The 27,140-nt window shown below is 28.8% G+C and overlaps 1 non-coding gene across 1 annotated transcript; it reads left to right on the top strand.

Annotated features, from left to right (window-relative positions):
* Positions 1-12,177: 12,177 nt before the first annotated feature.
* On the top strand, positions 12,178-12,250 carry TRNAE-CUC (transfer RNA glutamic acid (anticodon CUC)). Its single transcript has one exon. It is a non-coding gene; the product is annotated as a tRNA-Glu (tRNA).
* The last annotated feature ends 14,890 nt before the right edge of the window (positions 12,251-27,140 follow it).

Genomic DNA, 27,140 nt, shown 5'->3' with positions numbered 1-27,140 from the left:
ACGAAATTACTTTAAAATATTTTGAAAACTAAATTATATCAAATTATTTGAAATTGAAGAAACTCGATAGCTAATTCGTATTGGGGAGGTCCAAAATTAATATAACGCCAACAATTACTTAAAGATTATTTGTGAAAATTAATATGTTTAAGGTGGAAATAAATTGATGTGTTTTTTTTAACAAATAAAGCAATGAATGTATTATTTATTTCTTATGATTGCGCAAAGCTTGGCCTATTAATATTGTGTAAAAGTAGAAAATTTAGAAATAAGAAAAGTTTTCCTCTATTCATTATTGTTTGTCATAGTTTTTAATTTTTGAGTCAAACTATAAAAATTTTGAATAAGTTTTTAATATGTATTTCTTCATCATATTGATATGCAAAAATTTACAAAATTTATAGTACTTTTCATATAGTTTTTGATTATCTAAATTTTTTTATTTAAAACATTAAATTAATATAATATAATTTAATTTAAAAAATTAGAAAAACATAAGATGACAAACATAAAAAAACGGAGGGAGTATATATTATTATGAAAACATACACATCCCAACAAATGCAAACCTTCATTGAATTCATTTTTGTCACGTATCCACATCAACTATTAAAAAAGGGAACTATTATTATATAATAATCCGTTGTGAGTCTAGTTGGTTAGGATACTCGGCTCTCACCCGAGAGACCCGGGTTCAAGTCCTAGCTTTTTCAAATGGTGAAAATAAAATAATCAGTTTTATCTTTTTTTTTAAAAGAAATTTTTGTGATTGAAGTTTCGTAAAGCTAGACACATTTATTCTATCAATATTCCACTTTAAAAACAATAATCATATATTTTTATCATATAAAATCAATGCATCAAAAAGAAGAAGAAAAACTCGATTATTTATATTCGATACTAACAAATGTTGAAATCGTTCATGGTAGAATTACTAGATTAAATATATAACATTCAATTAACTTGTCAGGTGAACACTCTTTATGAAATTTTTGGCTCCACCACTGTTTGTAATACGTCACTATTAAATAATCACTATTTTTCTTTCAAAAATTCCCACTTAAAAAATGTTTGTATGACTATTTTTATAGATATTTTGATTAAATTGTTGAGAAAATAAAAGATAATAGTGTTTTCACATTTCAGTAAAAATCTATTTCTCAGCATGTGTGTTTTCCTATTGAGCTGATTCGATGATGGTAAATGAATGGTAAAGTATATTTTATGGTAAATTTTTATTGATTTACGGTGAAAAACGCCTCTATTTGTATCAGTGTGTTGATTTGTGTCCTAAGTCTGCCAAAAGATTATGGAAAAGTCTACCTCTCTGGCTATTGTCTCAATAACATTGCTAATGAAACAACAAGTTATCTACTAAATATGTTTAGCTGAAGCTAAATACTAAGCTATCAAACGGAACTAACTTCCCGTGATGAAGCCACCATAAACGAATGTTCCCGCTAAATTTGCGTACAAATCAAGAATTTATGAATATGTAGATAGAGTGTGAACTAAAGTTATTAAATTCACGTTAATTTGTAAGTTAATCCCTTGTATGCATAGATCACGTGAGTAGGAATACAACTTCGTGACCGATTGTTGGAATGAATAGGTGGTGGTATCACACCCTTCTCAAAGGAACAACACGTGACACTACAATCATCCCTAAAGGAGGACTTTGCAATATGTCACTTATCACTACTAAAATATCACTATTTTTCAATTGATATTTCCTACTCAAAAATATTCAGTGGTTGTTCTCAAAAAAGGCTCGTGTCATCAAACTTTGGGAAAAGACTTATCTGTGTTATTTGCGTTTAAAATTTGACTTATCTATGTTATTTCCGTTCGAGAAAAGGCTCATCATGTCATTATTTATTAATTAAAAAAGTTTTGATTTCGCAAACTCACTTTTACCGATGATCAATTACAATTTGGCCATGTCTTTGATTAAATCATTTTTAAAACAATAAATTGGTCAAATGCATCGAACATTGTGAAAAAAAACTCATCTATGTCACCTATTAAAATTTTGATTCATCTATGTTATTTCAGTCAACAAATAACGACATGAATGAGTCTTTTCTCAAACGAAAATGACATAAATGTACCAAACATTGAACATATGACTTAAATGAGTTAGATTTCTAAAAGTTGCATATTTAAACCTTTTCCCATTTTTTTTTTTTTTGATTGAACGAGTGATAAAAAGAGATAATAGTGTTTTCACACACACAAAAAAAAAAAAAGGAAAGCTTTCTAGTATTTTACTGAGACTTTGGTTCTCACTGTGTGTTTTCTCAATGAGCTAGTTCAAAGGGAAGTAGGTTTAAGTCTGCCATTATAAGCAATTCTAGTCTTTGGATTGATCAATGAACTTTCCTTTTTAACTTCAAGAAAACTAAAACCTGAGTCGATTGTGGATTGACTTTTCTTATTGCGAAGATCTCATTAAAATATAATGATGAGAACAAGGATCTCACTGAAATGTATTTTAAATTGATGGCCAAAAAAAATTGAGTTCAAGTGAGTTTGATTTGATGATGAGAGAAGACGAACTTATATTTTATTGAGTTAAAAGGTTTGGTTAAAAGAAATGGAGATTTTAACTGGTGGGGTTTTTAGGTGCAGATGGGTATTTTGTGATCTTTCTAATTAGTTTAATTAATTGTTAGGATAGTCAATAAGATAGTAACACATAATTAATAAAGTTGTTAATTGGAGTTATCATTTAGGCCTCTAAAGATAAGGGCAAAAAAAGAGCTAAAAAGATTGACGTCAGGGGCATTTTAGGCCCGATAGGTAGATGAAAGATATTTTTTTACCAATTCACATAGTTGATGGGTATTTTAAGGGGAAAATTGTATATAATAGCAAACTAATAACCTAAATTAAATGGAATAGCTAGGGTTTGATTTAATTGTGCTCCATAACAAACATTAGCTAAAATTTGCCAGTGTCTCTCTCCCAAAAATCTCGCTCGCCACTCTCCATTCTCGCTCGTTTCTCTCGCTTTATACACAGAAGTGTATAATTCTGTTTCTGTTTTGTATAAAGCGAGAGAAAATTGTATATACACATGCAAAAATATATATTTTCGTGTTATACACTTAATTATATAATTTACAAACATTTTACTTCAAATATTGAAGAGAAAAAGGCCAACAAATTATACAATTGTGAATTATACAATTGTAGTGAAATACAATTTTCTCTAGCTTTATACAACAGAAGTGCATATATTGTGTTTCTGTTTTTATATAAAGCGAGAAAAACATATATCTTCTTGCTATACACTTATAATTATGCAATATACATACATTTTAATTCGATTCAATCGTATGCAAAACAAATTATACAATTGCAGCGAAATAGGCCAGCGAATTATACAATTTAGGCCAGCAAATTATAAAATTGTATATGTATAGCAAATTATACAGTTTTATGTTTGCTATGGAGCGCAATTATGCAAAGTTTGCTATAACATACAAATATGAATTTTTTGTTTGCTATATGTGAAAGTTTCCCTATTTTAAGCCCTTCTTTGTTATTTAAATAATAAAAAATATTTTGGTCAATTTAATTTAATTTAATTATTTAAATAAATAATTAAAATAAATTTTGTCCAAAAAATAATCTCTCATTTTCTAAAATCAAAGCCGAGCGACGACGGCGACGACATGAGGGATCCCTCTTTCCAAACCTTTTAACAACTAGTAAAAGTGTTTCTCTATTTAAACACTTTAATTTTTCATTCCATCACTAATAAGAGAGAAATATTTGTTCTTACTAAAACATAAGAAAACCTTTTAAATTCCTCTTTACATGTTTTCTTTAATTCTCATTAATTCTTATCATATACCCAACATTTCACGCGTGGAAGCTATGTATATATGCTGCTGCTAAGTAACATTTATCAATTTAACCGAATCCTAAAAAAATCTTGAACCAGTTCACATAATTACTTTATAGCAACTAACAGATTAGTAAGATGATCATTGTGATAATTTATTTTTTTTGTATCCTCAAGAGTATCTTGTTACGATGTTGATATTAATATGTTATGAATCATTCGAAAAATTAAAATAAGAGGCTCGAACTATTTTTTTTTTGAACTCTTTTTCAAATTCAATAAATATTGATTGATGGTATAGTCGGCATTGTAGATTTAGAGACTTAACATTTTCAGTAGTAAATGTATAAGATATTTGCCTTTACGATGTAAGTTTTTAAGGAAAAATTATGCGGTTAAGTAAACTTGTGCTATTTAATTACTCATCATAGCTATAGTTTGTTATATTACCACTATCGACTAACATTATACATTAATTACATGGGCTGAATTCGAGTTTGTATAATTAGTCACATTTATATATGTATAATTAGCCAGAATATACAAATACATATTTATAATATACAACCGATATACATATACAGTTCACCTCTCTCCCACTCTCTGCCCTCTTTTGCTCGCCTCTCTCCTTCCTCTCTCAATCTCGCTCACCTCTCTCCTCCCTTTCCCAATCTCACTCGCCTCTCATCTCTCTCCCAGTCTCGCTTGTCATATGTCAATATACATATGTATAATATATAATTATCTAATCGATATACGTATACAATTTAACTCTCTCCCAGTCTCACTCGCCTCTCTTCTCTCTCTCCCAGTCTCGCTCGGCTCTCTACTCCCTATAACATGTAGCTACAAATTGTAATTATCAAACTATATCTATTGAGAGTAATTAGACTATTTTGAGTGGTTATATATAAAAGATTCTCTTTTAAATAGGCAATAACATATTTTAGGTATGTAGTTGACAAATTCATTATAATTTATACATTTTTGGAAAAATTATCTAACGACACACCACTTATTATAATATTTTCTTCTTTTTCTTACCATTTCAAAAAGTATAAAAAATCTCTCATTTGCTCCCATCATTTCCTTTTCCGGATACATTAATCTGAATCTCATGCCCATGAGTCTTTTTTCCTTTTTAATGCCATAAATCTCTCCACAATTACCTCCATTAATTCGTTTTTGATTTTCAAATCATTTATCTTTCCAATTAATGAATGTTGATCTAAAAAATATTATCTCATTTTTAGGTCAGTAAATCAATTTTATACTCTCTCCGTTTCAAAAAGAATGACTTTCTTTTCTTTTTAATTAGTCTGTTTCGAAAAAATGACCTCTTTCTTTATTTGGTAACAATTTTTCACGGGGCATGTCTAAGGTCATAAGAAGTCTTCTTAATTTTTTTTTAACTCCGTGCTAAATCAAACTAGACCATTCTCTGTGAAACAGAGAGAGCACCAAATAAGTCTCCTTTTAAATGGATGTCCCAAATTTGGATTTGTGATTCAGTTACTAACCTTATAAACTTCATATAGTATAATACTATGAATTTGCCTCCTTTTATGTGATGCGTTATCAGACGGATCATATTTTCTTATGTAAGAAAATCAATTATCTGTCAAATATCTCTATAATTAGTTATTCAAATAAGAATTTGATTTGGTAAAGATCTACTCTAATTGTAATCCATAAATAATAAGTTGACTGAACAAATATGAATAAGAATAGTATCAAATAATTACAAAGAAAGGAAATCTTTGGATATGAAAATGGGAAGAAAACTTTGAGTCTTCTGTATTTTTACTAATTTCAACTATATGGATCTTTAATCTTGATACATAAATTATAATATTCTATAACTGAAGCACTATGTATAAGAACAAACAATAGGTATAACATATAAGTGCCAACCTTTTACTATCAGAAACATACGTCCAAAGTTATTCAACTAGAAGGTCATGTATTGTATACATTACCCAATAAATGCAGTTGATACATAAAGTTTAATGTTCTGTAGATAAAAAACTGTGTCAAGTTAAGTATCAGATTTATTCAATCATACATACACAATCTTCTTTTTTCTAAATAGTTCTAGTTAGTCATTGATACATTTGACACATGACCAATGCAGTGTGCTCGATAGCTTGATTGTTGATTCATTCATGTATATACTTGATAACTTAGTTCTAGTTAGTTCCTGATTTATTCATGTATATTCTTGATAAACGAGTTCTAGTTAGTCGCTGATTCATTCATGTTGTATAAGTACGATTTGTCGACAAGTTTGATTCAAAATCTGAGAGTTTTTTTTGGAATAATGAGTTGAATTTTTTAAATATTAAGTACTTATAAATCTACTAAATATTTTAGAAATAGTAATGTATCATGGGTAATATATCCATCTCGAGATCATAAATTAAAAAATCAACTAGACTAGGGTTGTTCAAAATCGATCCTAAACCGATAAAAAAGTTATTGATTTATAGTATTGGGTTATTGGTTTAGTGGTTTTGATAACGGTTTTGATTTTTTTTTGTTATCGGTTATTAACGATTTAAAGTTTTTTCTTAACGGGTTAATCGATAATCCGATAGTAAATTAAATAATTATATTTATACCATTTTGTATATAAAGTCCTCGACTTAGAGTTTAATTTTCTACTTTTATTTTTTATTGTCTCAAACACTTGATTATTCTACAATGTAAAAGTGTTTGCTTTTGAGCAAGATATAACTTGTGACTCAAGTGTATGATTTATTTGGTTTGTCACCTTGTTTCTAAGTGATTTTCAATATTTTTTCTTTTGTGTCAAATCTTAACGGTTAAACCGATAACATAACCGATAACGATCAAAAACCGATAACCCAATATCTTAATGGTTCTATAACGGTTTAGCATCTCTACAAACCGATAACAATTAAGCCAACTCGATAGACTTTAAAATCGAACTGAACCGGTCGATACACAACCCTAAATTAGACAACACAATACATGTAATTCCATAAATTTCATGATCAAATCTCTTTACCCTGAAGTTAAAGTTATAAATAGTAATGTATCATGTACATTTTATGGGCATGATACATGAATACATAAAAAACTGATAACCTTATTGTGTCAAATATATTATTATCAACTACAAAATGATACATTTGTAGATGCACTTTATTTCAGCTTACATACGCACTTCTTTAACAATCTTATTTTATCAGATACATTACTATCAACTATAAAATGATATATTATGTATGAAACTGTATCTTATCAACTTGAAATCTTCCAGAATTACATATTTTTCTTTCAAGGCAAATAATGCATCTTCTTTCAAAATCATAGATTGAATAAAGATACAAGATGATACAACTACATGTTAATATTAAAGAAATTTGTGATGTATTTTGTAAAATAATTATTTCTATGTATCAATCGCAAACAATCAGAAAATTAACTTATACTTAATATCAACTACAAAATATAAATATAATCTGATTTTACCCTCATTCTTGAACATTTTAATGCGTTTACAACAAATTAGATATATAATGTATCATTTATAAAGTATAGTATTCCACAAACACAATAAGATACAAAAATAGTACTAAATGTATCATGCTAAATTTTTGGTCATGATACAATAATTTAAATTAATACTATATGTATCATACAATAATGTGTCAAACTCTAAATAAACACTTAACGTGCAAAATTTACTTATTTAATGTGTCTAATTAATAGAAACATAGTATTTATCGACCAATTTATACTAGATACACAAATACTAATGAATCATGATTGATATAGTCATCTGAAAAATATAAATAAAAAATCGAATTAACAACACAATATATGTAAATCCATACATTTGATTGTCATATCTATTTTACTATCAAATTAAAGATCTGATCTACTTTGTACATTGTAAATTCAGGCTTATATTTTTTTTCTAGATTCCTGAATGTCAGTATTTTTTTTCCAGATTCTTCAATGTCTCAGCAAAAATCAAAATATCATGATGTATCTTCTCAAAAAATTTTAATATCTTTTAATCAAAATTGAAAGAATCTTCGACGAAATGGGAGAAGAAATTTGAAATCCATCACTTGTGTATCATTCATAACTCACATTGCTTTTCTAGATTCCTGAATTTATCCATTATGTACCAGCTATTGTTTTCGACTTTTTTAATCTATTACGATTAAAATTTGAATTGTTTGAAGCTAAACGGATTTGAAATAGAAGTGAGAGAAGAAAATTGATTTTTCAATTGAAGTTGGGCGAATTTGGAAGAAAATTTTAATTTTTATTTGATTGAATCTGTTAAGATTTGGGAGAGATTAAATCAACTATATTAGCGTAATTTGAGAAAGTCATATTCAATTTTATATTTTCTTTTCTTAAAAAGTGTAACTGAATTTGTTTTGATGTGTCTGATTTAATGTATCCGGCTTTATTCCTATGTATCCAATTATCACTGATTTTGAGGAATTTTTGTAAATTAAAAAGAATAGAAATAAAATGTAATTTAGGTCCTTACATTATGAAATTTATTTAAGTTATACTATATTTTTCTATGCTTAATATTGCCAAAATTTCAATACAAGTTATAATATTCATTTTACAAAGGGGATTTGATCTTAATGAAATTTTTGTTGCTAATAAATCGGGTAGAGGAGCTGGTCTTCTTCAAGCCTTTATTGCTTATAAGTGCAAAGTTTAGCTTCTCAATATATTGGTAATAATTTCTTAAGCATTTTTATTTGCAAGAATTAATGTATATTAGATTGAGACAACTTGTAGTATTTTCTTTTATAATAAAGCGAATTAATATATTATCCTTTTATGATCACATAATACTAGGCTATTTTACACGTATAAAAAGTAAATTTTAGAAACAAAAGAACAAATATTGTGAAGACATACACATACTATCTCATTAAATTAATGTTTTTTCATTATATGACCACATAGCTGGGAGAACAGATACAAGCATTTAGAACACTCTTCTTACATTCGTCAAACATTGGAGTTCTTTCAATAACAAAAAAAAAAAAAAAACTTAGAGGTTTGATTTTAAATCTAGTTTTTGCATTATCAAATATTATCTAATTGATGAAAGAGAGAAGCTATAACATCATATTAGAGAGTAAAAGTTCCGAGGAAACTTGAACTATGTTCTTTTGTTTGTTGTTTTTGATGAATTAATTTTCAAATATCAAACAATCTTAAAATTTAATTCATTTGAATGATTTAACAATCCGTGGTAGTCTAGGTGGTTAGGATACTCTGTTAAGACCTATGTTCAAGTTCCGACAATGTGAATTTTTATTTTTTGACAAAGGTAAATCTTAAAATTTTATATTTTGTGAGACACCCGAGTTCAAGTCCTGTTTCATAAAGGTAGGTCTAAAAGTTTTTATTTTATTGTGAAATAAAATTTGTATTTCTTTCATAAAGATGGATCGAGCTAGAACTTTTATTTTTATCTATAAAGTTGGATCTAAGATTCGAATAAGTTTCACTATTTTGAACATATGAAACTTAATATGTGGTCTTAAACATTTAATTCTTTATTTTATATTCAAAGTTTATTTTTTTGTTTTAAAAACTAGAACTGTTAGTATATTCAAAATATTTTTTTAGATGTAAAATTATTTTTTTCTTTACTATGAAATTTTTTAGTTTTTTTTCTAAAAGTAGTATTGGATCAGTTTTAATCTTTGTTCGATTTTGAATTGACACTAAATTTAAAAGAGTAAAGAAGTATTTTGAATTTTATGATTTTAAACTAAATTAGATATATGAATATGTACTCAAAAAAAATTAATCTTGTGGTTTTAAACTTGTCACATGGAGGTTAGATTAAAAATTTATAAAAAAGAAAGAAACATTCTTTGATGTTTCGAAACAAACTAAAATACATCATATATTTTTTTCTTTTATTGTTTTAAATCCTTATAATAATGGGGTCTCTTAAATTTTTGGTCTAAGGTGGATGCCTCGTTTTTAAAGGCATTAGGCTCTCGCAAATATATATAACGTGATTTTCCAGCGAAGGAGACTACGATGAATCCCCTTCCAGACCTAGTCACAAGTGAAGGAAGAAAATGATACGAGAGGCATAGGGAGAACTCAATCAGCCAATTTGTATCTATATGCATCGAATCCCGATTTATGAATCTCTCAATTCTAAAAATTAAAATAAAGAGACTCGAATTACTTTTTTGGAATTATTTTTTTCAAATTCAATAAATATTGATTGATCGTATGGTTAAGTAGCTACATTAGAGATTTAGAAACTTACCATTTTCATTAATTATGATTAGAGGGTTCCATACTTTTGCTTGATGTAGTTCAGCAAGTTTCTAATACCATGAGTTATCATGTTCAACCTTATTGAACTTGCCTGCAACTTAATATCATCAACATTGTACAATACTTTTTGGTTATTATAGAGATCAAGGGCGGATTTAGAGTATGGCGAACTCCCTCGGCAAAAAATTACGTTATATATATATATTTAAGGTATTTTAAAAAAAATTTATGTTTATATATTGATTTTGAACCTCTTAAATATAAGATTAGAGGTTGACAACCACTACTTTCATTTTTTTTCGAACCCCTTAATAAAAATCCTAGATCCGGATCATATCATCACATGAAAACAGGTTGTCTCGACCATAAACCCATTAAAGTAATGATTTGGGGCCCATAGTTTTTCCAAAAGATATAATAATTTCTTTTGTCTTATTTAATGTGTAAATGGTTGTAAAAATTGAGAAATGAAATAACTATTTAGGTAATTATAGTATTTGTTCTTACATGGTTGTCTATTTTGTTGTCCCGTTTATATTCTAATTACTAACACGATCCCACATTATTTTCCCTATATTTCCCTTTAAAATCCTTCCCCTTCTTTTTCTTAGTGCTTACCCTTTTTGCTCCATTAATGACTCAAACTCAGGGTTGTCAGTGAGTCGTGCTTACCTGTGCAATTATCTTATTATTGAATATTTTTAAGTCTCTAAAAGGTTAAACCTTGTGCATTATGCAAAATTTATTATTGTCTGTTTTTGAAAAAAAAAATTGTTTTTTGATATGTCTTCTTCAAATTTAAAGCATTGCAACAAGTTATCATTATATTGAAGCAACACAACACCATTTCAATATCATTATAACAACTTATCAGATCTATGCGCAATAGTATTTCAATATCACTATATTAATTTACTAAATTTTTGAGCTATATTTTATTATTCTAACTTCATATTATATTTTCTTAATCGAAATTTGTATTCTTTATCTTTTTACTACATAAGGTTTATGTACATCCTATCCTTCACTAACCTCACTTTTAAAATTACAAAGACATATTATTGTTGTAATTTTCATTTAATTTATCTATGTCACCTAGAAAAAATAATTAAGAACTTTTAATAAAGTTTAACTTTTAGGTCTCAATTTTGTTGAGACGGACTTGCATGAAAATTGTTTCAAATAAACTTAGTTGTCATAGTGAAATATTGTTGTAGAGATATTTATTTGTATAACATATTGTGTACCTTGTATGATATTGGCTTTACACCTTTGAATGTTGCAAAATACAAAAGCATAATTAAAAAATGCTTAGTTCGTAATGCACAATGAGTTTTGCGATTAGTAGAATGAGTCAATGACCAGGGTTTGGCAAAGATTTAACCTGGATTGCTATTTACCATTGGCTTAAACAAAAAATATGGATGTACAATATATGTATATATTATGTATACTGTGGTTATATTAAAGGAGTGGTGTAATGTTTAAGATGAAAAAAATTCAAAGTATTTTTTTTAATAAATCGAACGAATATAGTTTCTTTTTATGATTGGGCAAACTTGAACTATTTTATAAGCAAGAAAGTAGAAAATTTTGAAAAACAAAATACATCAACGTGCATTTTAACTTGGTCTTAGCTAACATATACGCCCTTCAACTTTGAGTGTATACAAGTAGACACTTAAATTAATATAAAGATAAACAAGTAAGCATATGCATCCTACACAACAATTTATATCATATTTGACATCCAACGGTTATTATGTCAGGTAGGACACATTTGTTTTACTTCTTGAGGGAAGAGAGAAAGACAAAATATCATGTTGTTTTTACTTGAATGGAGTCAAATTGTAAAAGAAACTTGGACTAATGTTCTTTTCTTTTTACTTTTCAAATGACACATCTTGCTTTTACATTATATCGGGAGTTACCCAACGCATTGCTTGAGATAAAATCAATAGTAGATTGCTACGATTTATAAAGAATAATGACCAAATAACAAACATTGATCCGTTGTAGTCTAGTTGGTTAGGATACTCGGCTCTCACCCGAGAGACCCGGGTTCAAGTCCCGGCAACGGAATTGTTTTTGGTGTATTGGCATATATATATATTTTGGTGTATTTGCCTGCGTATTAGGAAAATTTCTCTTTCAAATTAAATACAATTGCCATATATAAATATAAATAGAATTCAAATTAAATACAATTGGCATATATAAATATAAATAGAAGAAACAGAGCTACTGATATTAACCAAACAAGCCTTTGATATTATTTTTAGACCAGATGAACAGGGATACAACTCTGTGGACCAATCGTCGGGCCTGATAGGTGGTGGTATCATCCTTCTCGAAGAAACAGTTCATAACACTCTAGGGTCATACAGCCATCCACGCTGGACTTTGTAACATGTTGAATTGCACTGTTAATGAAACAACAAGTGATCAACCATGTACATGTTGAATTGCACTGTTAATGAAACAACAAGTGATCAACCATGTATGTTTAGTTGAAGCTTAACAATAAGCAGCTATTGTATCCTTTCACATTAAAGTCATCTTCTCTGCATATTCACCAAAATAGATAGATATCAAATAAAGCCATCTTCTCTACATATTCACCAAAATAGATAGATATCAAATGAATACGTTGTGTTTTAAATGAATACGCGAGGATTGATCCTTTCTTTTTTTTTTATCCTTGAGAGTATCTTGTCGCGATGTAAATATGTTATTTTAATCATCCATTTCTATAACAGTTCAAGAAATCAAAACAAAAGGCTTAGACTATTTCTTTCTTTGACTCTTTTTCAAATTCAATAAATATTGGTGTTGGGTTTTATTTGCCCTGATTTCTTACTATAAATAAGTTTTCCTTTTAGGAAAAAGGTTTTGAATTGACTAATCCCTTTTTTGGTAGGAAAAGGTTTAGGACTCTATAAATAGAGACATGTTCCTTCTAACTTAATTAGCATTCACAATGTAGTGTTAAAGGGCTTTGAGAGTTTTGGTTAGGGGGAGAATTTGTGGGTCACAAGTTTGATACGTTATTACTTGTGTGAACCTCACATGTATTCCGAGTGAATTGGTTGAGGTTGTTTCTTTCTGTATTTTGTACTCTCATATTTATAGTGGATTACTCATCTCCTTTGTAGACGTAGGTCGATTGACCGAACCACGTTAAATCTTTGTGTCTTTTGGTATATTTCTCTTTGTCTTCTTACTCGTGGTCTTTCGAGGTTTGCTTTGCTAGCTTCCGCATTTACACCTGCTTATTTCCGGTCCTAACAAGTGGTATCAGAGCCAGATTCAATAATGGAGTCAGGTTTTGTGGTTTGATAAACGATGATTGAACCAAGTTAGAAAGATGTGTTCAACTTGACGGGGTGTAGATCTAGCCGCAACCTTTTTGACAGTAATGAAGATTTTGTTTGAGAAATTGTTTCAGAGAGGTTCTCTTTGTTGAGACACAAATTTTGCAAAGGAGATTATGGAGAGGAGAAGCAAGTTGTTGAAGATTAAGTAAAGAAGGTGGACAAATTTATTTTGTCAGAAATTCAGGCCAAGGGGGAGATTTGTTGGGTTTTATTTGCCCTGATTTCTTACCATAAATAGGTTTTCCTTTTAGGAAAAGGTTTTGAATTGACTAATCTTTTTTTTGGTAGGAAAAGGTTTAGGACTCTATAAATAGAGACATGTTCCTTCTAACTTAATTAGCATTCACAATATAGTCTTAAAGGGCTTTGAGAGTTTTGGTTAGGGGGAGAATTTGTGGGTCACAAGTTTGATACGTTATCACTTGTGTGAACCTCCCATGTATTCCGAGTGAATTGGTTGAGGTTGTTTCTCTCTGTATTTTGTACTCTCATATTTATAGTGGATTGCTCATCTCCTTTGTGGACGTAGGTCGATTGACTGAACCATGTTAAATCTTTGTGTCTTTTGGTATATTTCTCGTTGTCTTCTTACTCGGGGTCTTTCGAGGTTTGCTTTGCTAGCTTCCACATTTACACCTGCTTATTTCCGGTCCTAACAATTGGTTGATTGTACAGTTTAGAAGCTACATGTAATGACTCGGTCGGTCATTTTGAAAGTTTAGTGAAGTTACAATTTTTCTTCTACCGATATCGTCCCCAAGTCTTTTATGTTGAGTTTTGAAAGTTAGTTTTTAACTTTTAAGTTATAAGTTAAGAATTTGTTAAGCTTGTGATCTTGAAATGCTAAGTTGCTTAAAAGTGCTTTATAGAGTCTTTTGGAGTTTCTAGTGTCATAATGAAATTTTGTCGATTCCATCCTTTTGGGACGTGGAAACTTTGTTATGATAATTATCGGCTTCAAATTCGGAGTTTTTTTTAAAGGATTTGAGGTCCTAAGTTGTGAAATTGAGGAAATTTAGCGTTTGGGTTAACACTGACCAACATTCGGGATTCAGATGCTCGATCAAAATTTTAAGAGTTTCATTGGATTCGGAGGATGATTAGGCCTAGGTGAGGTCATTGTTGACTTTTGAGACGTCTTGAGCTTGTGTTTAGCATTTATTAGGTGTTGAGTTAGTTTCTTGTGGTTTTATTGAGTCAAGGAGACCTTATATTTGTATTTTGATGGTTCTATTGATTCTAAAACATCGAGATAATTGATTTGCATATATGGTTTGTGTGTACGGGTTCCAAACGAATCCTAAGGGTCCTTTCGATGATTTAAAAGTTGGTTATATTTACTGGTGTCCGCAAGCCTCGCTTTTGTGACGTCCAATCACTTGAGCAACCTTTGCAGAATCGAGAGCCTCTTCTCTTAAGTGAGCTTCGATAAAGCGAAGGGGGCTATACTTTGGCAAGAGGCGCCCTTTTCACGGGGTCTGCTTTAATTTTGCGACATTTGGGAGAGTCTTTGGCTGCAAATTTTGGGGTTTAAGTTTCATTTTTCATTTTTGAGCTTGAGGGATTCTTGGTGGCGATTTTTGAAAGTATTTCTTGAGCTAAATCATTTGGGTAAGCTTTATGATCCTAAAACTTCATTTTGCTTTAGTTATTTATGATATCTAACATCAAAATTTGGGATTTTGATTGGTAAATGACATGGTTTTTCAAGAACTCAAGTTCTTAACTAAAATGGAGATTGTGAACTAATTTTGAGTCCTTGTTTGAAATGATTTTCCCCAACCAGTTCCCAAAGCATTGAGTAATATTTCAATTATTAAATTTTGGATTCAAATCTTTTTTTCGGAATTGGGTTTTGAGTTGACTGACCAATTTTTCAAAGTAATTGATAAGAGTATTTTTGTTTCTAGAGATTTATTGTGAATATTTGATTATTATAGATTGTGTGGCTTTGGAAGTGATTCGAAAGGAGAAGACTCAACTTTTGGAGTGATTAATTGTTTGATTTAGGGTAGGTGATCTCCTAAACCTTATATTCTAGTATAATTTGAGTATTCCATTTGTTTTTTGTGTGTTGGGAGTAACGGGTATGAGGTGAACAATTAATTGTCCACTTGATAGATCTAAATGAATAAAAGGGGGTTGAAATGAAAAAGGTTATGTGATGATCATGATGATGTGAATTGCTTTGTTCCGATCCTTATTGATTGATTGATGAAATGCTTGATAGCATGAGTGTAGACTTGAATTTCATTAATTGGTATCTCTGTTGGGTTATGAGTCTTTTTTCCTTTCCTATGTGGATAAATAAAAACCCAATTTGGACCAACCCATTTTTGCCCATAGGCCCATTCTTATGAGGCAAATATAAACCTATTTAGGGTCTTATTTTCAGACATACAGAGAGTTTTTTAGCAGCCAAAAAGAGAGAAAAAGAGCAGATTTTCGCAGTCAAATTTCAGCCATAACAGCCAACTTCAAATTGCGATTTCCGCTTCGTTTCTTGTCCGATTGAGCTGATTTTTGGACAGCATATTATCTTCATCTCAATCTTTGATTAGGAACTGACAGAGTTGGATTTGGTGGCCTGCAGCTTCAGTTTTGCTGTCGTGAATAGTAGCTGCGAAATTGGTGATTTTGCTCCTTTAATTCTCTAGATTTGGTGCAATCTTATTTTGTTGTTGCTCGTTGTTTGGCACTTGTTTTGTGGCCAATTTTGGAGAACAATATTGTAACTCTTGGTGATTATAGTGGAGCTTTTGGTCCCGTGATTTTTTACTCTTCACATCGAAGGGTTTTCCACGTAAATCTTGGTGTCTTGTGTGATTGGTTTATCATTGCCTTGTTATATTTGTTTGATTGAATTACTTGCTGCCTTACTATCATATTGCTTGTGGTTGTTTGTCTTCTCTTGGTTCAAATCGAAAAGGGAAAGTATAGACTTGGGTATTTATCCGCTGTTATCCTGTCAAACATTCTTTGTTAGTGTCTTGTCTTTCCCAACAATCTCTTCCATGTTCTTGTGTGGATACCGTGATAAGACATGTGATGGTTATGATGTCGAGGCCATTGTCGGCTAGTGAATTGATATAAAGGTCGATGAGAAATAATTTTGGCTAGTGACTTGACATAATCGAAGGAAAATGGTTCTGGCTAGACATATTGTGTAGATGGGAAATGATTTAGGTGAGTAATTTGATATAAAGAGGATGAACAATGGTTCCGGCTAGTTATATTGTGTCAATGAAAAATGATTCCAACGAGAGATTGATTATTCTGATTTTGATGCATTATGATGCTTGTGTGATTTGTTAATTATGATTGATACACTTGTTACGTGTGATTGAACATTTGACATTGAGTTGACTGACTTGATTCGTTTTGTTATTGAATTGTGAATATTGAACTGTGATTAATAAGTCTTGTGGCCCGAGTATTGAAGAACTGTTAGATTGGAATGATTTTTGTGCATGTTGTAGTTTCAGGAGGTTTAGTTGGGATGAAAGGGGTACTCGATATCTAGTTCGATGACTTGTTTATTAGGTTGCTTGTTGAGTACCATGTTTTTGGCACTCGCCCCTTACTTCTACACTTGTGTAGGTTCCGAGCATGGATCCGTATGATCTCTTTCTTCTTCTTCTTTTGATTTTGAGGCTTGTCAATAATTTGAAGAGGTAGTTGCTTGTCACCTCAAAAAGACCCTCTTTTTCCTTTTCTTTCTACTTTGTTCTATTTGAGAAACAAAGTTTGTGACTTGTAATTATTTCAATTCCACACTTTATATATTTAGTGGCTTGCACACGTAACAATAAGATTTTGGGGTCTCTCATAGAAATAATAAGTTTTTCCACTTTATCTTGCTCTTGCTTTTTATTTCTACATTTCTTTTGTTTTCGTTGGGTTGAAACTAACTTGTCTTGGTGAAAATAGACAAGTGTCATCACGTCCATTTTTGGATCGTTGAATTACATCGTAGATTTAGAGACATACAATTTTCACTGATAGTGATTGGAGGGTTCCCATCATTTTGCTGCTTGTAGTTTATTAAGCTTCTAAAACCATGAGGCACTATTTACAATCATATTGAACTTGTATTCAAGTAAATATCGTCAACATTGTACGAACAATTTTTTATTGTTATAGAGAGCATATAATATAACATGGCATGAAAATCGTTTCAAGTTAAATTTAGTTGTTATACTGAAGTATTTTTGTAGAGAGGTTTAACTGTGTATTGAATCAAATTAAGTAACCTATCTGCGGAATGCTACAAATACAAAGCACAATGAAATACGATTAAATGAATTTCGTGATAAGTAGAATGAATCATGTAATTAGTTAATAGAGTTATATATCAATGACAAATGAAGGGTAATGGCACCAGAATCTGCGACAGAGTCATTAACCAGAACACGAATTATGTTAATTTTGTTTTTGCTAGCTTACCATGTAGTATAATGATTTATGCCTATGAAATTGTATGAACCTTTCACGAGTGCAGACTCGATTGACGAAAATTTAGGTAACTGTATTCTCAGTCTCTTTACCATCGAACTCGGATACCTTCTAAGAATCACATGCTCAAGATATCTGAATTCAGTAGCAAAACATTTCACCATCAAAAGGAAAATTTGAGGAACCAAAATCCTTACCCCTCTAAATTAAACTTAATAAATTTTTGTGCCACTTCAATGACATCTTTGGAGTTTGTTAAAGGATCATACCAAAAGCTATGTAGTGATATCTCAATTGATCAATGTTTTGTAGGTTGCAACAGCAATTGATCACAAAGATTAATTAAAAAAAAAAATATAGTTTGCTGATGTATATTTTATGTATACTATGGGTATAGTCATGTATAACCAATGTATACTCTATATATCAACTAGAAAACATTTCAATTTATTGCATCTGTTTCTCTTTTTAAGCTTTTTTTATCTTGTACTTTTTTTTGTAACTAGTTTTCGGAACATGCGTTGCACGTTTATTCCATACAGTTATTATATAGAAAATATTGAATTTAAAAATATTAGTTTTACCAATTTATATTTTATTCATTAAATAAAATTCATAATAATCGAATATTACATTGACTATCAAGCAAGAAATATGGAAAAATAATAATATTACTATAGCATCTAATAATATGAATATATTTATATGATTTATCATCCTTAATAATCTCTCATTACGCTCCATATACTAAGTACACAGATATATGGTAAAAAGAAATACATAAGTAGTAAAGTTCTTGATGATACCTCTCCCGTAACAAAAAAAACCCATCTAAAATGATAAAGATAAAACTATGATACAAAATATCATTCTAATTAGGATCAAACAAATATTAATATTTAAAACAAAAAAAGTACATGAAAATTGCCTAATGATTCACATCAACAAGACGTAAGTGATAAAGAAAAATTATTTTTTCATGATACATATATATAGCTAAAAATTTATAGGATAAGATGAAAAGGTGAAGAATTATTTAAGATAGTTTTTTGAAGTTAGTGATCTTAGACATGGGGGAGAGGAAAGGTTGATTGTTTTTACTGATAATTCCATACATTTAATTATACTAATTATAGAGAAAAGATAACAAGTTTAATCCATTTAACAACACTAATTATAGAGAAAGAATAGAGATTTTTTATTTATTTTTTAAAAAAGTAATTCCTTACAATTTTCTATGAAATAATTTCTAATAATTTTCTATGAAATATTTTTGTTTTTCAAAGTTTGACTTTACACCTTCTTATTTTAGTATTTAGTATAATATAATATAATTTTGTCTAAGGGGTGTCATAATCTAAAGAAATTAAATCGTGTAAAAGCCAAGGAGTGTCAATATGTAATATATATATATATATATACATAAAAAATATTTTTATTCTATCTACATAATGTAATTTTCTGACAAAGGGGTGTCGTCGACACCCCTTCACTACATGTGGCTCCGCCATTGATTATTACTTAGTATTTAAATAATTAGAATTTGAACTGTTGTGTGTAGATGCATGTATTTAAATATGATTATTTAATTTTAAATTAATTATATAATAATACTTAATTTAGTTTAGAATAAATAAGGGCAAACTGTCAATTCAATTTTTAAGTTAGGAGCTTCCCAAGATGAAGCATTACAAACCACTAAAAAAAAGAACCGTAACAACAACAAAATAATGTGATAACCAAAGCGGGGTTCAAGAAAATGATCATGAGGTTAAACTGCAGAGTTACATCTACATATTAGTTACTTAAGTTCCCAAAATATTTCATATAAATTCTTTATTGCAAATGTGTATGAAGTAAAAATTAACAATCTATTGCATATATTGAATATTCAAATGAGGATACTAAAATATATATATATATATATATATATATATATATACATATATATATATATATATATACATATATATATATATATATATATATATTAAATTGACTAAAAGTGTATGAAGTAAAAATTAACAATCTATTGCATATATTGAATATTCAAATGAGGATACTAAAATACCACATGCTAGGCTAATGTATACGAAACAACAAATCATGGTAAATTTTCAATAATAATAACAGCACAACATTATAAAATTTGTACAATAACAACAAACAAGAAATTAACATAAAAATTAAAGTAAGCAGATAAAATGAGGCGGGAGAAGAGTGCGTAGATATTTATTTTTATTTTTTTGTAATTGATTTAAGTACATATCAGTATTTATATGATACTATTTATGTGAGATTAGTCTATTTTAGATTATGGTGAGAGATAAGAGCAAAATCATAATAAATATAATCAGAGAGTTACATATATTTACATAATGAAAAATTAGTGATAATAAAAGCTATGTGTATTAATATGATGATTTTCTATTTATTATTGAATAATTAATTAATTTAATAATTTATAACATTTAAATTTGATAGTGTAAAAACCTAAGGACATAATATGTTTAAAATAAATTTAAAATATTAAATGTGTAATGGAATGTCATTATAACTAATTATTAAGAAATTCATAGCAACTATCATTATGAAAAATCATTACTATTAGTACGTGAAAGATGTAAGGTTTTTAGATTTTTTTTTTAATTTTGTTTTCTTGCTAATAATAACTTACAATTTAATAATGAGTATTGAATTGTAAGTCTATCTATATATAGGAGTGTTAATTATCATAATAAGAAGAGTCAAAATTCATGAATATCAAAATAAATATTTAATAAAAAACCTATTTTAAATAATTTGTAAATAATAAATTAATACTTAAAGGGATTTTTTTATTTTGACTTAGATTTTTCTTCGTTTTAGTTGATCTAATTTCTTGACACGTGTCTCATGCTAATTAATAAACTTCCTAAAATGAAGTATATAATACTCTACTTAAATATGTATATATGGAGCAATTGAACAGTAATTCAGTTGAAAAGTAGATTCAAATGCAACATTTATTTGTAACGTAATATTATTCATTTGTCATGTAATAGAATGAGATACATGCTTGGAAGTTTTTCTATTTTTTCACGAAGACACAACTTTTAAGTATGATACTAATAATGTTTAAAAAAAAATACATATACTAAATTAGAAGTGAGATGCCACAATGCATCCAAAAGTGACATTTAATGAAACCAATAAAGTTGAATTTAAAATCAGACTCATGAAATATATACATACTTATGAATTTGGTTCAGTAGCTACTCCCAAAGTGATATTTTTTGTAGCAAACTAAAAATGTAAAGTGTGAAATAAATAAAATAAAAATATTTTCTATACACAATATTTTGTAAACACAAGTCATATTTAAGCAGTAAACAGAAACTAAACTTATTTGATGGGAAACAAAATAGTATTACCTTATGCTGGACAAAATTCAACAAATAAGAGGGCGATAGCAATAGTAGTTTTTCTGTAGTCTAAGTAGAAGAGGAGTAAAAATAAAATGATAAATAGGGAAAAATACTATTACCTGATGCTAGACAAAATTCAACAAATAAGAGGGCGATAGTAATAGTAGTTTTTCTGTAGTCTAACAGAAGAGGAGTAAGAAAAAAATGATAAAGAAATTTGACAAGGTGATAACTTTATAAAGTGCAAAGAATATGAAAAAGGTATAGAATATTTAACTGATTGAAGTTTAAAAAACAAAAGATATAAATGTTGTAATATGAAAAGTTTGATACATTATTTAAATGATCATGACAAAGTGGTTATTTTTAATATGATTAGGGATATTTTTGTAATTCAAGTTTCAACTATAGAGCTTCATGCTTTTAGTATAATATGATAGGCAACAATAGTGGCATGAGCCATGAGTAAATTGTGAATAACAATATGTGGCTCAGTTAATGAGTTTTTGGCCCTGCATAAAGCTCATAGAAGGATCAAACATCACTTCGATTCTTGTAGCGCTACATCAAAGTCTTGGATGATAATAATATGAGGCTCATTGACAGTGATCTAGTTCATCGCACTATTACCAAATTTTGAAGCATGTCTTCGCGTATTGAGGTAATTATGGGTGGTGTACTTACATTTTATGTTGCTCGACGTCATGTACATGTCAAAACCTCCAAAAAGCAAAAGTGTTATAAATCATTATTTTTTTAAGAATTCAACCCCTATAACTTAAAATACTCAATCCTCCAAGTTTTCTTAGTTCTATTTGAGAACATAAGCAAAAGGAATTCCACCAAATTATAACTTTGATTGATTATTCCCACTATTACTATTCTAAGATTCCACTTTTTTAACTAATTAGCTTCATATTTGATATGTTATGTAACCTAAGTGACTTCCCTACTGGATACTTGTTGTTATTCAGCTTGCATACAAACTTCAAATCTTGATTGTTTTTTATATTCTTGTACTTTAATCAAATCAAACTAAAAACTAGTACATTAGTTAGAAATTTAATTTTTGTGTGTGAAGCAAAATTTTAAGAAAACTTGGACTATTATCTTTTTACGATAGACTAATTTCCAAATATTAAGCAATCTTCAAAATTAACAACTTTAATTTATTCAACAATTTGTTGTACTTTAGTTAGTTAGGATAGTCGACTCTCATTTCATGTTCAGATCTTGACCACTAGGATTTGAGTGGAAGAAGATTCACAACTTTTAATTTTTTATTATTTTTTATGTTAAGTCTATTCTTCTCGTTTTTTTAACACGTAAAATTATTTATTTTTCTATAAATATTACTCCATTATTTTTAATTTTTTAATGAATATTGACTTTACATGAAACTTAACAGAGTAAAGAAGATTTTCAAATCTTGTGGTTTTAAACTAAATTTTATATATATAATATTTTAATCTTGTGGCTTTAAACATGTCATGTGGAAAGTTATATAAAAAACTGACAAAAGAAACAAAACATTCTTTAATGTTTCAAAATGAACTAAAAGACACATTACAATTTTTTTGGAAAGTTCAATTAAAAAATTGACAAAAAGAAACAAAACATTCTTTAATGTCTCAAAATTAACTAAAAGACACATTATAATTTATTATTTTTAAAAAAAAAACATAATTCTATTATATTACTATAAATTGGATCCCTTAAATTTTGGGCCAAGATGAATGCCTTTTTAAAGAAAAATTACCTAACTACACACTATTATCATCATATTTTATTATTTTTCCTACCATTTCAAAAAATATCAAAAATCTAATCCTTTGCTCCCATCATTTATTTTTCTGGATACAGTAATTTGAAATCTTATACCCGTGGTTTTCTTTCTTTTTTTCAAGCCACAAATCTCTCTACGGTTACCTACATTAATCTATTTTTGAATTTCAAATCTTTTCTCTTTCAAATTAATGATTTTAAGTTATTCAAGAGGTAGGTTTCTTTCCATCACTTCAATTTTCAATTTTTTTTTCATCTTAAAAAAATTATTGAATTTGTTACTCTCGATCTATTTACTGGAAGAGAGGTAGAAAACGTTGCTAATGTTGATATTCATCTTGAGTGCATTTGGAATTGTTCCAGGAATTTCTAATGGCGGTCTTGATACACTTCATTTCACTGGTTCGATCTTTCAGTATTAGGCTTAGCCAATTAGTGCGAGAAGGATACATCTCCGTTGCTTTCTATTGATTAGATTGTTGACTTTTTTCAACTTTTTGGTGGTTCATCTTTTTTTATACATATAGATTCAGATTTTCAATGTATCTAGTTGATTTTGTTTTTTAAGCTAATGTATAAAACATTCGTTTCAACATTATGATACATTAAAAATCTAGCATGCACAATGTATCATGTTCAAATATTAGTTTGATACATAATCTTAATTAGTATTGATACTTGATACAAAAATTCTATCAAATGTATTATCATTATCATGTATCAGCCTTTTCATCTACAAATTTATGATACATATGCATTCTGTTCTCAAACAAAATAAGATACATAAATAATAACATATCATGCACTATTTTTTTAAGCATGATACGTAAATTCAAATTTATACTAAATGTACCCAATATATAACAATTATCAAACAACAATGTACTTGTATCGGTCTCAAACCAAACATCTTAGAGCAACAATTTTTTATGTTATCTAGTAGAAATACAACACTTATTAATTTAAACAAGATACATATATAGTAATATATTTTATAAATTTATCCATCACGAAAATGAAATTCAAAAATCGATTACATAACATTATAAAAGGTACAAATGATCCATCAAAGTTATGCATCTCTACAACCTTTTGATTTGTTGTATTAATGCATAACAGATATATTGAAAATTCAAACTCTTATTTTTTCACGTCAACGTTGTATCAGATCTCCAAATTTTTCCTCAACCCTCGATATCTAGTTCAATTGCAGTGACTATTTGTGATTCACAAACTTCAGTTAGTTCTCTCCACAAAACAAAACATATCAACCTTAAATTTCAAATTCAGATAAAGATCCAAGATTCTTAAATCACTAAATTAAAAAAAAAACTGATCTTTTAACAGATAAAAGCAAAAAACATAGAAGGTTGTAGTTCAACTCAAAATAACATCTCAAATTCCAAGAAAAGAACCTCATTTTGTGAAAAAAAAGGGGTTTAGCTAGGGAAAAATGGATTGGGTTCTCACTAGCAAAGATGAATCTTGATGAACAGTAATACCATATCAATGGAGGTTCTGTAAATGAAAATAAAAAGTATTAGAAATAAAATCTGAAATTATAATTAGGGTAGTGAAAAGTAGGTGATGAAGACAAGATGTGAGATTTTGGGTATCCATTGGGAGCAATTTGAAATTTTGAATTTCTTCATTCTGGATTTCCATTCGTATGATTGAGAGTAAGAAGAAATGTAAGCGTAGTTTATGGGATGTAATTAGATTTTCAGATTTTATTTCCTTTTTAGCGAAATAGAAGAATTCTTATTGTATTATAATTAATGTATCTGGATGATGACTTATGTATCTGGAAGGTACATATTTTAAGGGATTATTATAATTAGAAAAAGAATAGGGATAAGATATAATTTACTCTTTAGACTATGAGATTTATGTAAGTTATACTTTTTTAGAAGACATTGAGTAACGCTGCAGTTTATATACTATGATTCCCGAGTACATATAACGTCATTTTCGAGCGACAGAGGTTACTAGTTAGGATGCATAGGGAGCACTAAATAGCACTGAACACTACTTTGAATCTGATAATTTTGATCCTTATTTCTAGACTAAGTCTCAAACTCTGACTCCTAAAACTCAAAACTAGCTCAAAATGAACATTTTGAACTTGATTAAACGGATATTCCAACTGAATTTGAGTACAAATTAATCACATAATAGCAGAAAAGAAAGTGATCGAGCAATAACAAAATTCGTATAATACAAACAACCTATGTATGAGAAAACTGAGTGGAATCTATTAAATGACATTAAGATATTGTGAAAGAATAAATGTTTGTATACATCGCGTTATGCCTTTTTACGCGTGTTTTTATGCGTGGAACCTAACCATATATGTTGCTTGTAAGTAACATGTATCAATTTAAGCAGATCCTAAAAAATTCTTGAACCAGTTCACAGAATCTTTGGGATATCTCTTGAGGTTGTCCTCCATGTAATAAAGACCAAACCTTGACGAAAATCCAGTTGCTCATTCCTAGTTATCCATCAAATTAAGACCACACAAAGTATCCTTTCACATTGCAACCATCTTCTCTGCATGTTCACCAAAACAGATATCGAATGAATACGTTGTGTTTTAAATTTATCGATCAAGTAGGATTTTAGACACGAATTATAACTTACTTGATAGCAGCTAGTGTTGGAAAATAGCATACACAGCGGAAGCATTCCAGAATTATACATCTTGCATGAATATAAATAACAATCACAAATAGTTATCACATACAAAGTATGCTGAAAATTAACTCAGGATTACCTCTTGAAGCGTGTGCAGATATCTTGAAGTAAATCCAACTCCAGTTCTATAGTCTTCTACAGTGATCCCAATCAACAAGTGAACTCTCTCAATACTTGGTTGGCAAGTATTGTATAGAATACTCTATCAAATCTAGGTTAGAAAAATCCCTATTTATAGAGATGTCTTCCTAGTCCAAAGAGGAGAGGAAAAATCAATTCTTTTTCTTTTAGGAGAAGGCTACTTTTCCATCTTCTACTAGAAAATAGGATTCTGAGTTCTAGTTAAATTGGGCACTGGAGGGACCACAAAATTTATTTCTGAGGCTTCCTATTATGGAAATAATTCTAAATAATTAATTTGAATTATTCTTACCATAATAAATTACAAATCATTCCACTAAAAATTCGTAATTGAACTCATCTATTTATTTCGAAATTCACCACTAAACACTTATTTGATTCCCCATGTTAAGATTACTGATACTAATCAATAAATTAAATTACTGACGAATTTAATTCAATGACTAACTTCTTTTAGAGCAATACTTAACTTATTTCATGTGCCAGATTCATAAATCTACCGGCCGGATTTACACATGAAAACTTACAAGCTTCTCATAAAAGGTGTATCATCAATCTCTATACTGAGACCTGGATTTCATCAACTAACTAATTATTTCACCAATATATATTATTATCATCCAATCTACCAGACATATTGACCCATCTCAGAATCTCACCTTTTAATAAATCAAAATGATAAATAATATATACAGATCATAATCGTTATATCAAGATTAAGAATATAAGTACATTTAATAGTTTAGAGAATATGTTTTTATCAATCAGTCTAAAACAACTATCTCTGCTTGGTCCCGTTCAATACATACCAAATGCACTAGCACGAGAAGTTAGAACTATGCCATTCTCATAATCAAGATAAATTATATTTAATCTCGTGCTACAATCTTTCTGATGATTTTGTCCAAATTTTCATCTATGATTGTGAACTATAAATTTTTAACTTATAAGAACTGATAATTTAATCTTCTGTTTATAAGCTTATACTCTATACACCAAATCATCTACTATATAAGTTAAGGACACATATATGACAATTGATTTATTTAATGTAACACTTTATTGAATTGAATAAATAAATAAACAAACAATTGTTCAATGTTAATACTA

This window comes from Solanum lycopersicum, chromosome 1, assembly GCF_036512215.1.
Source record: "Solanum lycopersicum chromosome 1, SLM_r2.1".
In the NCBI taxonomy this organism is placed as follows: Eukaryota; Viridiplantae; Streptophyta; class Magnoliopsida; order Solanales; family Solanaceae; genus Solanum; species Solanum lycopersicum.
The sequence above is the reverse complement of the archived record's forward strand: the minus strand, read 5'-3'. Positions and strand labels throughout refer to the sequence as shown.